Here is a 15653-nt window from a genome sequence, read left to right as displayed (position 1 = left end):
CATTTGTAGTTTCAACTCTGTTTTGTCTGATATAAGTATAGTTAACCCTGCTTTCTTACCATTTGCTTGAAATATCTTATTATATCCCTTCACTTTCAGTATGTGTGTATTTAAAGCTAAGTTTCTTATAAACAGCATATTAATTTTTTTTAAATTTTCATTGTATGTCTTTGGATTGGAGAATTTAATCCAGTTACATTTATTTATTTATTTTTATTTTTTTATTTTTTAAATTTTAAAATCTTTAATTCTTACATGCGTTCCCAAACATGTTAGATTTAAAGTAATTATTGGTAGGTGAGGATTTATTATTGCCATTTTGTTGATTGTTTTCTGATTACATTGTAAAACCTTTGTTCTTATCTTACTGATTAAATTTGTGATTTAATGACTTTTGTAGCAATATGCTTTGTTTATCATAATCTTGTGTACTACAGGTTTTTCCTTTGTAGTTATCATGAGACTTACATAAAATGCATTTATAACATTCTACTTTAAGCTGATAACAGCTTAATTTCAATAGCATGCATAAAACTCTACACTTTTTCTTCTCCCTTCTCATATTTTAGGTTATAAGTGTTACAGTTCACATATTTTTGTATTGTGTATCCAATAATAAATTATTGTAGTTATGGTTATTTTTCATACTTTTTTTTAAGAGCTTTAATCTAGAGTTGTAAGTGAACTATGCAACAGCATCACAATATTAGATAATCTGACTTTGTCTATGTATATACTGTTATATAACTTACAGTGAGTATTATACCTCCATTTATATACCTTTATGATGTTGGTGAGCATTATCTTATTTCCTCTGGAAGAACATCCTGTAGCTTTTTTTGTAAGGCAGGTTTAGTGGTGATCTTTATTAGCTTTTGTTTGTTCAGTAAAGTCTTTATTTCTCTCACTTTTGATATTCTTGATTGTGCATTTGCATATATGATCACCTCCTCCAGATTTTACTTGTTCATTACAGCAGAAACAGTCCTTAACCATAATGAATATATTCTTTCTCTTGAGTGTATCCCCTAAGCCCCATAGACTTTTATACTCTTTTGATTTTTTTGTTTGTTTGTTTTTGCTCAAATGACTGGATAATTTCAAAATGACCTATTTTCTAATTCTTTTGCTTGGTTGAGTCTGCTGTTGAAGTTGTCTATTGAATTTTTCCATTTAGACAGTGTGTTCTTCAGTTACAGAATTTCTGTTTGGTTTTTCGGGATGGTTTCTGTTTCCTGGTTGAACTTCTCATTCTGTTTATGCATTATTTTCCAAATTTTATTTAGTTGCCTGTGTGACCTTGTAGTTTACTAAACTTCTTTAAGAGGATTATTCAGAATGTTTTGTCAGACAGCATATAATAGATCTATTTCTTCAAGGTTAGTTATTAATATTAGAGCTTTATTAGTTTCTTTTGATGGCATCATGTTTACCTGATTCTTTGTGATCTTTGACTCTTTGCATTGGTATCTGTATATTTAAGAAAGTAGTTTCCACTTATAGACTTTACAGATTCCGTTGGTCAGAGGGCTTCCCTGATAGCTCAGATAGTAAAGAATCTGCTTGCAATGCAGGAGACCTGGGTTTGATCCCTGGGTCAGGAAGATCCCTTGGAGAAGGAAGTGGCAATCCACTCCAGTATTCTTGTCTGGAGAATTCCATGGATAGACCATATGGTCGCAAAGAGTCAGACATGACTGAGTGACTAACACTCTTTTCACTTTCAGTCAGAGGCAGTCCTTCATCTGCCAGTTCATCTTGAGATTCTGACAGGTCAGCTGGTCGCATCCTTGGACTAATGGAGCTTGCTATCAGGGTCTCTATTTGGATGAAGCCACTGCCTGAGCCCTGAGTTCAGGAGTGCCACTGATTGGGAATAGTTGACTAGAACTGCTGATTTGGTTCTTGCTCAAGTGCAGCTGTAGAATGGGCTCCATAGTTGCTTATAGTTTGGCATTATACTTAGTAGTTAAGAGGTATAGTAAAAATTGCTTCCCTACCTGGCCAAGGCTATGGAACAGCTGCTATCTCTCACTGCCTGGGGAATCAAGGTCAGGCAAAACTATTCCCTGAGCTCCCTGGTCAGGCAGAGCCACTGAGTTGGTTCTGTGGATGGACAGAGCTATTGGCTGGCTTTTCTACTCAGGTGTCCCTGCAAGTGCAGCTAGAAGGTAGGGCACTCAGCCTTCCAGGTGCTCTGGTTATGCTTCCTGATCAGGTGTAACTGAGAGCTATCCTGAACAGTAGGAGCCTGCTTCCCTGCCTGGTGGTGCAGCAGAACAGGCCCCAAGACCAGCACAGCTTGTTGTTTGGGGATCAGATTAGGCAGAATTCTGCATCAAGTACTCTGGCCAGATGAGGTCACCAGCTAGGCTCTGCAGATGGGCAAAGTCACTGGCTGAGATCTCCTCCTCCACCGTTAAGAGGAACTTGGTGTGCTAAGACCCAAGTCCTGGTTACTGTTAGCCCTTCCCCGCATCCCCCGCCCTGGCCCCACAATATGATAGCCATGGGGTGAGACCCAACTGTGCCTCCAAGGGAGTGACTCACGATACTGTACGCCTTGGGCTTTCTGTATCTCACTAGGGAAACCATAGGCCCCGGGGCCTCTCACTGTGCTGCTGTGCCTTCCGGGGGATGGGTGGTGGGATCAGTGTATAGCCATTACTCTTGCCCCTCTAATGAGGGCCTTCTCAGTCTCTGTGGTCTAGAGGGCAGCTTCCATCTTACCTCCATCTTTTTGGATTTTCACGGGGGTGTCTCACCTATGTTGGTGTTACTAGCTGATCTTCTTGTAAGAGGTACTAAATTCAAGAATGACTTGTGTCACCATCTTGATGATACCACCCATGAGGGAGATGCTTCTAACCACAATAAAACTATGATCTTCTTGGTTCAAAGACCATGCCTTTTTCTGTGCACTTATGTGTATTTTTGTATGAATCCCTTGTACCTAGGTACCCAACTCACATTTTTAATCCTTTAATTTTTAGTTTCTGAGAAGCAGAGATTTTTTTTTAGGCATTTATGTTCTTTGTTACCTTAGAACTTGCCGTTGCAAAATGAACATAGCCTCACAGAAGTACCCAGAACTGAACCATCAAACAGCTAGCCCAAAGCCATCTCCTCTAGGGTATTTGGCCATTCAGAGAAACTGGAAAATGCTAGTCATATTAAACATTTTAAAATGTATTTATTTTGCTTTATGGGACTTTCCACATGGAGCTGGTAGTAAAGAACCTGCCTGCCAGTGTAGGAGACAGAGAGATGTAGGTTTAGTCCCTGGGTGGGGAAGATCCCCTGGAAGAGGGCATGGCACTCACTCCAGGATTCTTGCTGGGAGAGTCTCATGGATGGAGGAGCCTAGTAGGCTAGAATCCATAGGTTCACAAAGAGTCAGACAGAAGTGCAGTGACTTAGCATGCATGTGTTTTGCTTTTTTAAAAGATCTACCTATCTGTCTCTTGGGTACTTTCAAACTATAGACAATAAAGTGAGAGGAAAAGTAGAAGTCATCAAGGGGACATTAGAATGATATGGACAGAAATACAGGAGGAGTAGGTGAGTGAGTGAGGGGTTGGGTGAAGGAGGAACAGCGGGTCTGAGTTCTGGTTATGGAAGGGTTTCATGTTGATTGACCTGTGCCTCTCTTAAGACACAAGCCATGAGGGAGTAAAGAGAAGAGGCAGGGACAGCCATACAAGTTTAGAGCAGCTGTCTGGTTTCCCATACTGCTAGGTTGTAGGTTTGCCTTATGAATTTCTGACCTTGAGCTGCTTGTGTGCTGGCCACAGAGGCAGCCTCCAAGCCCTGCCCTGTAGACCCACAGAGCAACAGGAGCAGCAGTGTGGTGATGCTTCAGGGATGCTGAGGACTGTCCGGGTCCAGATGGCGGAGTACCCACCAGCAGTGGTCTGTCAGCTTGCATGATCAGAAGGACCATGCTGGTTTCTTTATGGACACCTGTCAGCATGAAAACATACAGAGAATGTGCAGCAGAGATCCTGTCTTACACACTGAGCCCTGCAAAGGATGTTAACTTGTCTGAGGTGCAGAAAGTGGCCTCTCTGAGAATGAAAGGACACTCTAAAAGACCACACAACTCCTGCATGGCAGGGCTTGAAATGATGAGATCGTCCACACAAGGTTGGTTTGGAATCAAGTTAAGAGCAGCAGAGGAGACGAGAAAGAATCTTCAGGGTTATGGCACGATGTGATTTTCTCCTCTTCACAATGTACCCAAGGCCCTCCATGGACTTGCTTTACCCTCAACAGCCTCATTTTTCTTTTTTTCCCTGACACAAATTCTCTGCTCTAGCCAAGCAGAAACATCCTCACTCCACAGAGCGTGACATAGGTTTCCTTCAACTGTTCCGTTTTGTATGCCATTCCTCCATTCAAAATGCCATTCTACCCGCCCTTATCCCACCCGCTGCCACTCCTCTTTATTCAGTTAGCCAGTTCAGAACATCAAGGATTTGCTAGTATTAGGGATTCAGTGGTAAAATGCGTTTCTCAACAGTTCAGTCTGCAAGTGCCATGGAAAGAACAGAGTGATACGGTGAGGGGCATATGAGAGTCTATGGAGGGTGGGGATGGGCAGAGTAGGGGGTACCTCTATTGGACGAGGTACCTGGAGAAGACCTAACAAAGGAAGTAATGCCTCCATGTGCATCTCAGCAAATGAATAGGTGTTTATTAGGTGGATAAGGGGGAGTGTAAATGCCAACCAGAAGGAACAGCCTGTGCAAATATGTGAGGCATCCTTTCCGTCCTGTTTCTGAATTAATATGCTTTGAAAGTGGTCCTGGAATAACCACCCTGCTCCCCAATCTCCTACACGTACCTGGCTCACCAGGTCCCAGTATATTTATATGTTGCTTTATGCTAAGTCACTTCAGTCGTGTCCGACTGTGTGACTCCATAGACGGCAGCCCACCAGGCTCCCTCGTCCCTGGGATTCTCCAGGCAAGAACACCGGAGTGGGTTGCCATTTCCTTCTCCAATGCAGGAAAGTGAAAAGTGAAAGTGAAGTCGCTCAGTCGTGTCCAACCCTCAGCGACCCCATGGACTGCAGCCTACCAGGCTACTCTGTCCATGGGATTTTCCAGGCAAGAGTACTGGAGTGGGTTGCCATTGCCTTCTCCAATGTTACTTTATAATACGTCATATATTTCTTTTTCTTGCATGTTTGTTCTTCGTTCCCAAATCATTTGAGGGATGTTTTCTACTTTTGTTCTTTGATGAGATACTCAGGCTTACTGGTTTATGTGTCATGGTGTGCTTCCTGTCTACATTATTGTTGAGGGTAAACATAGCCTGTTATAAGGAAGTGAGGGTTGATTCCTACTCTGTAATTGCTTGCTTTGGCTTTTATTTTCATAAAGACAAGGACCTTGACTTATTGGCCTCTGAACCCTATCAATGCAAAATTCTAATAAAGTGAGCTTCACTAAATGTTGAGTACACTGAGTGAACCTCTGGGATGAATGTAAAGGCTTGCCAACAGAGGACATAAAAGGAGATGGCTTCACAAAGAAAGTGACCATGAGGGGAACAAGAAGAGAAGGGAGGGAGAGTGGTCCTTAGGGCACTGTCCACTTAAGATGAAGAAGGCAGACTTTGCAATATTATGTTTAGACATGTCAGGACAACCAGGGGGACTTATTTCTCCTTCTAAGTGCATTCTAGTTTTATTGTTGTTTGGTTTAGTTTGGGGTTTGGGTTTTGCATTAGTTTTATGTCTTCCTGATTCCGTTGGGACCTCATATGTGGTTTCCCTCTTGGAATTGTTCGTACATCATGTGTCTTGGATGAGGGACTGATGTTTCATATAGTTTAATGGATGTGGGTTCTTATCTCTCCTGCCCAAAGCCCCTACCCCAAAATCTTAGCCACTTAATAGAAGGCACCTGGCTTCCTGTTCTTTGTCTCATCTTAAAACTAGACATATACCAAATATGTATTAATTGCTTTTAAGAGTACATGGATAGCTCTTCATAAACCACCATCACCTGAAGCAATGAAAAATCTAATATCCTAAAAGCAACAATGCAAATGGAAATGCCTAAGGGGCTCTGCCAGGTAAAGGGATAAGCAAGGGAAGCTGTGTACCCAGCTGCCAGCTTCCACCACATGTGACCATATGGAAATGCTTGTTAGATTTTACCATAGATTTAGACATTTTAAGAAATTGGAAGTGCAGACTTTTGTGTGCAACCTCCTGACTTTTAAATGTTGGCTCCTGATTCAGCTATTTTATAACACCGAGGAAGCCCAATAAAACATCTGTGAACCAGATTTGATCTGCAACCTGCTTTTCTTTTCTTGCTGTAATGATGATAGGTTTTAATTTCAAATAGTATAAATTCTCAGAATACCTGGGCACCAAGCTTTATAATCATATTCATGAGACAGCTAGAATATATTGCTGTATTCATTATTTCAAGAAAAATTCATTGACCATCTACTGAGGATGCAAAATTTATCATTTAATAATAAGATATAGCATGAACAAGCAATTGTGTAGCAGAATAGTAAATTAAACAGCAATATTTACCAGCAGAGTTTCTCAGAGGAAACAGTAATTTTATCTGGGATATCAAGGAAGCCTTTTAGGAGGTAGTGACAGATAAAATGGGCCTTGAAGGATGCATAGGAGTTTGTTAAGGTAACAGGCAATTCTTAGACTAGATTCGGGATTAAGCTTAGTATCAGGGTTTATATTCAGATTAAACCCAAAGTCTGGTTTTAATTGTGACTAAAAAATTATAAAATTGTCTTCACCTGATTTGGTATTATTTGTCCTTCCCAATCCCTTCCAACAATATCAGATTAATTCGTTGAGTTCTGTGGAAAAGCATAAGCCTCTGAGGAGTCGCCATGCTAGTTGAATTCTCTGCCACCATGACCTTCTACATTCATTCTTTCTAGCTTTTTGTCTGAGTAGAATCTAGTTCAGCTAAATTAAGGAAACTGATGAAAAATACAGAGCCTTCTGCTTCTAAAGTTTGTTTTAAGAATTTTAACATTAAAGAACTTTTCAAACCTGAACATAAACCAACATTATATTGAAACAGGCTAAGTGATTGAAATGTAAATTCAGGAAATGTACCTTGTCGCATGTAACCTTCAGGCTATATATATATTTTTTTTCATATTTTAAACATATAGGAAAACCTGATAATTCAGAATTTAGTGAATTTCATGCAGTCAGTGTTTATCATAGTAACCTTAAAAGCTCCCACAGTAAAAATTGTTATTAAGCATTACATTTTCATGAATTTTAGATAAATGTAAGGATTTGGAAATGCACGGGATGAAAAGTACTGAGAAAGGCATGGTGATGTTTACCTGGGGATTTGATTATGCAGATTGGAGCATTAATTTCTTGGCACTCAAAGTTGTGGAATGTCCGTTGCTATCAGTGGATGTCACACCAGGGAAATTTTATACCTGGCACTAAAAGATTAAATAACCCAAACTCTGACATGAAAGACCACTGTTTCCAGGGGTGAAAGCAATCTGGCTTTGTCTTCACCTCTCTTACCAAGAGTGCACACTTGTCTGAGACCTACCTGACGTATTCAGGAGCCACTTTCTGGAGCCAGGTAGAGATTCACAATTTATACAGCTCTTAGGAAACTCAGGAACAAGTCTTTTTTTAACTGGTCAGCCTTCAGTGATGATGCATATCCTTGAAGTCCAGAGTCAGAAGAGGGAGGGGAAGCTGGGGTATATACCAAGGAGACAGATGGAAGCATCTGCAGTCTCTCAGCAGAGGGGACCTACCGTGGGCTGAGGCTCCATGAAGAGAAAACTTCAGGCTGGTCTGAAGCTCAGTGCAGCTTGGGATGGTCAGACCCTAGAGACAAATGGGAGTGCTCTTCAACTGTGCCTGGCCTACTGAGGTTGCTCAAAAATATGCCAGGACTATGCTCACAATAGCTCCCAAACTGATCAGATGGATGGAGATAAATATTCCCAAGGCAAGATGCTCTCATTTGCTGATGCACTGATGTGTAGCTTGTGTTCTTGGCTGCCCCAGAGTGGTCAGGACCAGCTTCAGGGGCACAAAGACATGCCCTCTCCCACCTGCTACCACTGACACACATACATACACACATAGGCCTAGGTCATATTTCCACACACTCTGATGGAAATGCTTGGACAGATGTGGGGGCGGGCACCTTTGTAAGACTGGGAAACCAGAGCAGTGTCACCAAGGCTCCTGTTCATAAAACCAGCTGCATTCAATCGATTTGCAGCAGCCTTTTCTGCCTTTAAAGCAGCTAGTTTCCCTTACCTGGGTCAGTTTCTGCTGATCACCATCGGCCTCATGTCTCAGAAGCAAGAACTAAAATAACTCCTGAGTTTTGTACAAAATTTGGAGGTTAGACCTTCAGCGGCCCAGAGGCCTCCTGGAATGAGGGATGAACAGTGTCACTGCTAAAACAGTATCACTGCTGCCTCATGGTGACTGAAGACAGGGCACACAAACACATCACCACCGCCTCCAGCCTCACTCTGTGACTGATAAATCTCTGCCTCACTGTACCTCACAAGCAAGAGTCTAGAAGGACCAGGGTGTACTTGTAAAGTGATGCAAAGTAAATGGAACAGGGTTGTGCATACAGAGAAGTCACCCATGCAATTCTGCCAGCCTAGTATGGGCTATATTGAGGCTGCAAGAAAATTTCTACATCTGTCTTGGGGGGAGGCACGGGGGAAGCCAGGCTTGGTCAAATCTAGAGTTTTCCAAATAGGTATCTCTGATAGTGAGGTTGGTCTATACCTTATTAGCAGACAGATGTCGTTTTACTGAACCCTTACTCTTAGGCTGGAGTATTATTACTTTTTAACAAACAGAAATATAAAATTCCTAGAAGCTTTTTGTTCTTAACCAGGGTTGTTCTCCTGGTCCAAAACTTCCCGCCCAAAGTACCCACTGCTAGCTCACGCCTTCATCTCCAACTCTTGCCCCCTGGCCTGCATAAGGGAGGGCTGGTGCAGCAACTTTCAGCAAATCAGCCCATTAAAAGACGTTTAAGGGTCTGTCTGGACTTGGCAATATGTTACACTGTGGACAAATCGAGTTAAATATGTTTGTGTGATATCCTTATAATCTGAGTGCTAGATAACACCGTGGTGGGCCTAAGTGATATTTCCCCAAATAAAGACAATGGATCTAATAGCCTAGTAACATGATCAGATCACTTTCAATAGAAACATATTTATGCCAAGGAATAATAGAGTTAGAATATTATATCTCAGCTTTCAAGATCATGTAATTTACCCACCTTGTTATCTGACGCTGAGATCGATTCATGCCTTGTGCAAGGTCGCATGGTCTGTTTAGGGCAGGCAGGACTCAGGAGTCCTAGTTCACAGCACTTCACATTTGCTCCTGTGGCATGGGTGATGCATATGAAATTTACATAGGGAAGAGCAAGAACGCAGTATGAGACATGTGCTGTTAACCTAACAGGCAGCTTTGGGAAGTAGTTTAGACGAAGTAGGCCGACTAAAAACACCCACCCCTCCAAGGAGGCATCATGGAAAGGACAAGTGAGGCAGGGAGGGAGGAGGAATCACTGTGTGGAAGAGCAGAAAGACAATACTAAGCTCCAAGCTGTCTTGGGTTCAAGACCCAACTGTGCCCAGTGGCTTTGCTTAGGTGACCATGGACAGGCTCCTAAAATTCCAAGAACCTTGATTTTTCATCTGAGAAAATAAAGCAACGAAAAATGTCTAAAATGCCTAGTCCACTGACTGTCGCATGGGAGAAGCTGAACAGCTGTTGTATATGTTTCCCCTCAGCATCTACATGACAGGGAAACTGAGGAGGGGCACAAAGTGGTCTTGTTCTTCATCTTTTTAAAAAACTGGTCTGAGGGAATGAGGTTTCAGGCCCCACATTTACTGTATTTAATCAGTTTCTCTTCACTGTTGACTTTTGTTGTTGTTGTTTTTTTTGAGTTTCCTGGGTATTTGTATTTCTGAAGACTCTCTGGAGATACTTAGCTCTAAGTAGATCCTTACAGGCTTTTACCTCAATGCCTCAGAGTGAATGTTTAAGCTAGAGTATATGTATGAGATGTGCTGAAATTGAGTGAATTGGAAATACCCTGGAATTAAGCTGTTTACCTCATCTGCTGGTTAACTTTGAAGGGAGGAAGGTTGAGGCTGGATCACAGAATCCTTTGCGATTCTGAACAAGACAATGTAAGTTTTCTCCCCACATTCAGAGAAAATTTTTCTTAAAACCTCAAGACCTACAGGGACCCTGTGAGGCCTGTCTATTACTTCCTTAAATAAGAAATGAATCCTAAATTAAGATTGAATTCTTGATGGTAGTCTGCATCATAATCTACTTTTATTCATTCATCTTGTGTTAGACACTTTCTATTTTGTATTCTTCTTTCCTTTAGACCTATTTTGAAACCCTAACAAGGTATGTTAGTTCCCTGAATGTCCACCTTTAAAAAGTCAAAGTAAAAGCCCCCCTAAAATCAAGAATTGTTTTCAGGTTTCCCTTTTAATGATTGCATTTCTTTACCAAATAGTTAAATATTTAATGAAGGGATGGTAGATAAAGGATCATGTTACAGAATCGTATTGCATAATAGGTATCTTTCAAGGTAATTTTAATGTGAAGAAAATCAGACTTTCAAAACCAAAAGTGATGTGCATTTCTTGATGTGAGATGCATGCAGATGTTTTCCAATAAGCCCTGTTCATATTTCCTCATTCTGTTTGATGTTGTTCAAGACAGGCATTGAGATCCTAGAATTAGCGCACAGATCTCAAAATAATATGAGTGTCAAAAGCCATTACGATGATACTACAGCAGAATTTGCCATAAAAATGGGGAAAGCTGAAATGCAAGAGATAATCGGCAAGCTGACACCTCTGATGTAAAATTATCTTCCCCTTACAATGTTATATCCATTTCAAAAAGAAAAAATAACCGACTGCATTAATTCCATATGAAAACAGGACATTTGAGATGTTCCCACATTCCCTTTGTGCAGCTGAGTAGATTACCACCGTTGATTGTTCACTAAGCTTCCAGACTGTTTATTTTAGTAGCTAAATGTTGCTGCTATTCTCAGACCAAGTTGCTGAAACATTGAAGGTCCACATAACATAGTATTCATTGGTGACCCCTCAAAGATGTTTTCTGATATATCTTAGTCCTTACCCCTCCTTACCCTAATTAAGAGGAAACATTAAACCCTTTCTACCAATGGTTGTGACCCGCTTCTGAAGAATATTTGCTTTACCTATTCATGCACCCCCCTAAATATTCCCTTGTTTCCTTTCCCAATCACTTCTCCATGATCTCCAGCCCCAGGCAACCGCTGATATGCTTTCTGTCACTATAGATTAGTTTTGCCTTTTCAAGAGTTTAATATAAATTGAATCATATAGTATACACACTTTGGTGTCTGGGTAATTTTGCTTAGCATGTGTTTGATATGCATCCGGGTAGCTGCTTGGATCTGTTCTTCCACAATGACTTGATCTTTTGATTTGTGATGAGATATGTCATGAGTATTTTCTCAAAGGCATTCCTGGGAATGACCAGCTTTTTGGTAGTAGATGCATTTGGGTCTCAGTTAATAGTTACAAGTGTTCCCGGGACTTGTTACACTAATGTGGTATTTTCAAAAGGGAAGCTATGTGTGTATTTTTAGTTGGATTCTGAGGGAAATAGATAAATATATAGGAAAGTTAGAACAAGAATTTTGGTGTTAAATACACCCAGGTTCCAATTCAGTCTTTGCTATTCATTAATATCTTGACCCTGAGCCAGTAATTTCATCTCTAAACTTCTGGTATCTCCTCTAATAAAAAACAAAACCCTTTATTTGCCTCTTGATTGTTGTGTGTGTATGTTTTAGAGTTAAAAGAGTTACCATTTGTAAAGCATATAGTACAATGTATTAAAGTGCAAATAACAGCTATTTAATTAAATCACTTCTCTATTATTCTTTGCCCCATTTTTTATAATCTTTGTTTCTCTCAGAATGCTTATTGCACTTTGGGGGATTAATAACTTTTCATTGGCTTCCACTCGCAAGCATTTTGATAACTGCCTTCAGCCATTTTGGATACACTTGTATACTGTTACAATATAAATATGACCCATTTTCTACTTTTTAGAAGTACATAATTGAAAACCAACAGTATTTTCATGGCATGGAAATTTGCTCATTTCATACTCAATCATAAATACTACGCAAACCATTCCATAGAATACTAAAATGGATAAAACTGTGTGTAGAAGCATATATAATATATAAGAGAGACACAGTTAAGCCACTGTTATTATGTTAGGAATTATAATAACTGTTCTAGAAGCTAATCCAATTCTGCCTTTTTCTGAGTGCTACATTGTGTGACCTTAGACAAGTTACTTAAATGCTTTAGGTCTCAGTAGGTAAAATGAGGTATTTGTCAAGGAAGCAGGAGTCCTTCTTTCTAATATATTTTGGTTGGTGCTGAGAATAAGGGATCGGGTCAGTGAGTGGGAAGGGGAGCGGGGCATGGAAAACTCATTGAATATTGACTCAGCATAAAAAATATAAAGAAAGGGGAGTCATACTCTGCACACCTAAGTTTGAACCTCACTTCTGAAACTTAAACTCTAAATGCATTTCAAAACATATGCTTGTTACTAGAAAATAAGGCTTCATTTAGCAGAAAAAAAGTTTTGAAAGCTAATATGTTCACGAAGGTAAACTAACAGCCACTTGTAAAATGTATCTGAAATAAGATTCCATTCATAATACCTATAAAAAATATGAACTACTTAACTAAGATTCATGGCAAATACACAGGGAAACAGTGGAAAGAGTGGCTGATTTTATTTTGGGGGGTTCCAAAATCACTGCAGATGGTGATTGCACCATGAAATTAAAAGACACTTGCTCCTTGGAAGGAAAGTTATGACCAACCGAGACAGCATATTAAAAAGCAGATACATTACTTTGCCAACAAAGATCCGTCTAGTCAAGGCTATGGTTTTTCCAGTAGTCATGTGTGGATGTGGGAGTTGGATTATAAAGAAAGCTGAGCACCAAAGAATTGATGTTTTTGAAGTGTGGTGTTGGAGAAGACTCTTGAGAGTCCCTTGGACTGCAAGGAGATCCAACCAGTCCATTCTAAAGGAGATCAGTCCTGGGTATACATTGGAAGGACTGATGCTAAAGCTGAAACTCCAGTACTTTGGCCACCTGATGCAAAGAGTTGACTTATTGGAAAAGACTCTGATGCTGGGAGGGGTTGGGGGGCAGGAAGAGAAGGGGACAATAGAGGATGAGATGGTTGAATGGCATCACTGACTCAATGGACATGGGTTTGGGTAGACTCCGGCAGTTGGTAATGGGCAGGGAGGCCTAGGGTGCTGCGGTTCATGGGGTCGCAAAGAGTCGGACATGACTGAGCAACTGAACTGAATAAGATAGCATATATAAGATCTAAATGAACAAATGGAAAATTTTCATCAGAAAAGAAGGGAGTAAATGAATAAATGGAAATATATTATATATCCATGAGATAAGTGAATATTATTAAAATGTTCATTCTTCCAAAGCCAATTTAAAAGTAAATGCATTTTCAATCAGAATTCAACAGAATTTTTTATGAGACTTGTCAAGCTGATTATAAATTCACCTGAGAAGCTTAAAATGTTCTGATATAAACAAGACAGCTTTGAACTACACAGAAGTGTGGAGTGGAAAAATTATCCTATAATACTTTAAAATATACTTAATAATTGTAGTAAGTGAAAAAGAGTAGATTTGAACCACAAAGAAGTAAATCCACTGAAAGAAGTCCAAAAATAGACCTATTTTTAAATGTGAATGTGCTTTATGATAAAAGTAGCAGTGGGAAATAATGAACTATACATAAATGTTTGGAGGACATTTGATAGTAGATTTTAAAACCATCATCATCAGAGCCCTACCTCACCATAGGAAGCATAAATTTTATACAGTTTACTATCCTAAATGTACAAATAATACAGATGATAAAATTCAGAAGACTATTGTCTTTAATCTTGTGTATTGTAGCCTTTCTCAAACAAATATAATATAAACAAAATGACTATTAAATTTTGACTACCTCAAAATTTGTAAATTTTCATTGCCCAAATATCCCATAAACATAAGCAAGGATAAGCAACAGACCTAGAATAAACACTTGGACATATTTAACAATAAAGGAATGAAATCTAAAGTTTATAAATAATTCCTGTGAATTATAGTTTTGATTTTGTTATGAGTTAGAAAAATGGAGAGGGAAGATAAAAAGTGGAAATAGACAATTAACAGGGTGAAGTGAAGTGAAGTGGCTCAGTCGTGTCCAACTCTTTGCAACCCCATAGATTGCAGCCTGCCAGGCTCCTCTGTCCATGGGATTTTTCAGGCAATAGTACTGGAGTGGATTGCCATTTCCTTCTCCTTGGGATCTTTCCAAACCAGGGCTCGAACCCAGGTCTCCCGCCTTGTAGACAGACGCTTTACCGTCTGAGCCACCGGGGAAGTCCAATTAACAGGGTAGGAAACACAAATAGCTAATAAACTTGTGAGAAGATGCTCACCTAACTACTAATCAGAAATTAAAATCCAAGATGCTTTTTTTTTTTACCAACATATTCTGGCATAAATAAAATTGTGATAATATTCACTTCTGTCAGAAGTAGAGGGAGCTTGCTACATGCAAAATAGTGTTTTGGGGCAGTACTCTTCTGTACATATGTACACTTCTGTGTATATATTTAAAACATATAAAAAATGTTTATAAGAATATTACCCCTTGTTACATTGAAATAACACTGTTATTTCACTGATAGGATATGATAACTATTCTGTAATACATGCAGACCAGTGTTAAAAAAAATGGTAGAGGGAAACAACCTTATGTACTGTTGTTAAAAATATAAACTTCATTTTTTGCCAGTAATATTATAAACAGGTACAATAATTCCTGTGTGGCAACTTAGTAGGAAAAAGATCTACCCTTTGACTTAACAGAAACTTTTATTCATGTGCAGATGGTGACAGGTAACGTATTGTACACTGTTTTAATAGCAAATTAGTAGAAATGACCTAAATGTCCACCAAAAGAATTGTACTATACCAACAATATTATGCAACAGTTTAAAATAATCAAGTTAAACTCTATTTACTCAAGTTAAACTCTATTTACTCAAGTTAAACTCTATAAACTCTATTTATATACTGTAGTATATTTAGTGAAAAAAGTGAAGTTGGAATGCAATACAAATATCATGATATCATTTATATTAAAATTATACACTATAGTGTGTGTGTGTGTGTGTGTGTGTGTGTGTGTATACATGGAGGGCATGGCAGCCCACTCCAGTATTCTTGCCTGGAGAATCCCATGGACAAAGGAGCCTGATAGGCTGTAGTCCATGGGGTCTCACAGAACAGACACGACTGAAGCAACTTAGGACATGTGTATATACATACAGAAAATATTCTGGAAAAATGCATGCTATAATGATAAGAGTATACCTTTAGGAAAGAATAGGATGAGAGATGGTCAAGTGACACTTTATCTTTCTTGTTGAGTTTGAATTCTTTAATGAAAAATTATTTATATAATATTTACAGAGT

General features: G+C 39.4%; 1 protein-coding gene across 1 annotated transcript in view; it reads left to right on the top strand.

Annotated features, from left to right (window-relative positions):
* NCKAP5 (NCK associated protein 5) overlaps positions 1-15653 on the top strand; it is a 1037899-nt gene that overhangs the window by 838730 nt on the left and 183516 nt on the right. The window lies entirely within an intron of this gene.

Source organism: Capra hircus, chromosome 2, assembly GCF_001704415.2.
Source record: "Capra hircus breed San Clemente chromosome 2, ASM170441v1, whole genome shotgun sequence".
Classification (NCBI taxonomy): Eukaryota; Metazoa; Chordata; class Mammalia; order Artiodactyla; family Bovidae; genus Capra; species Capra hircus.
This window is presented reverse-complemented; position numbering and strand designations above follow the sequence as displayed.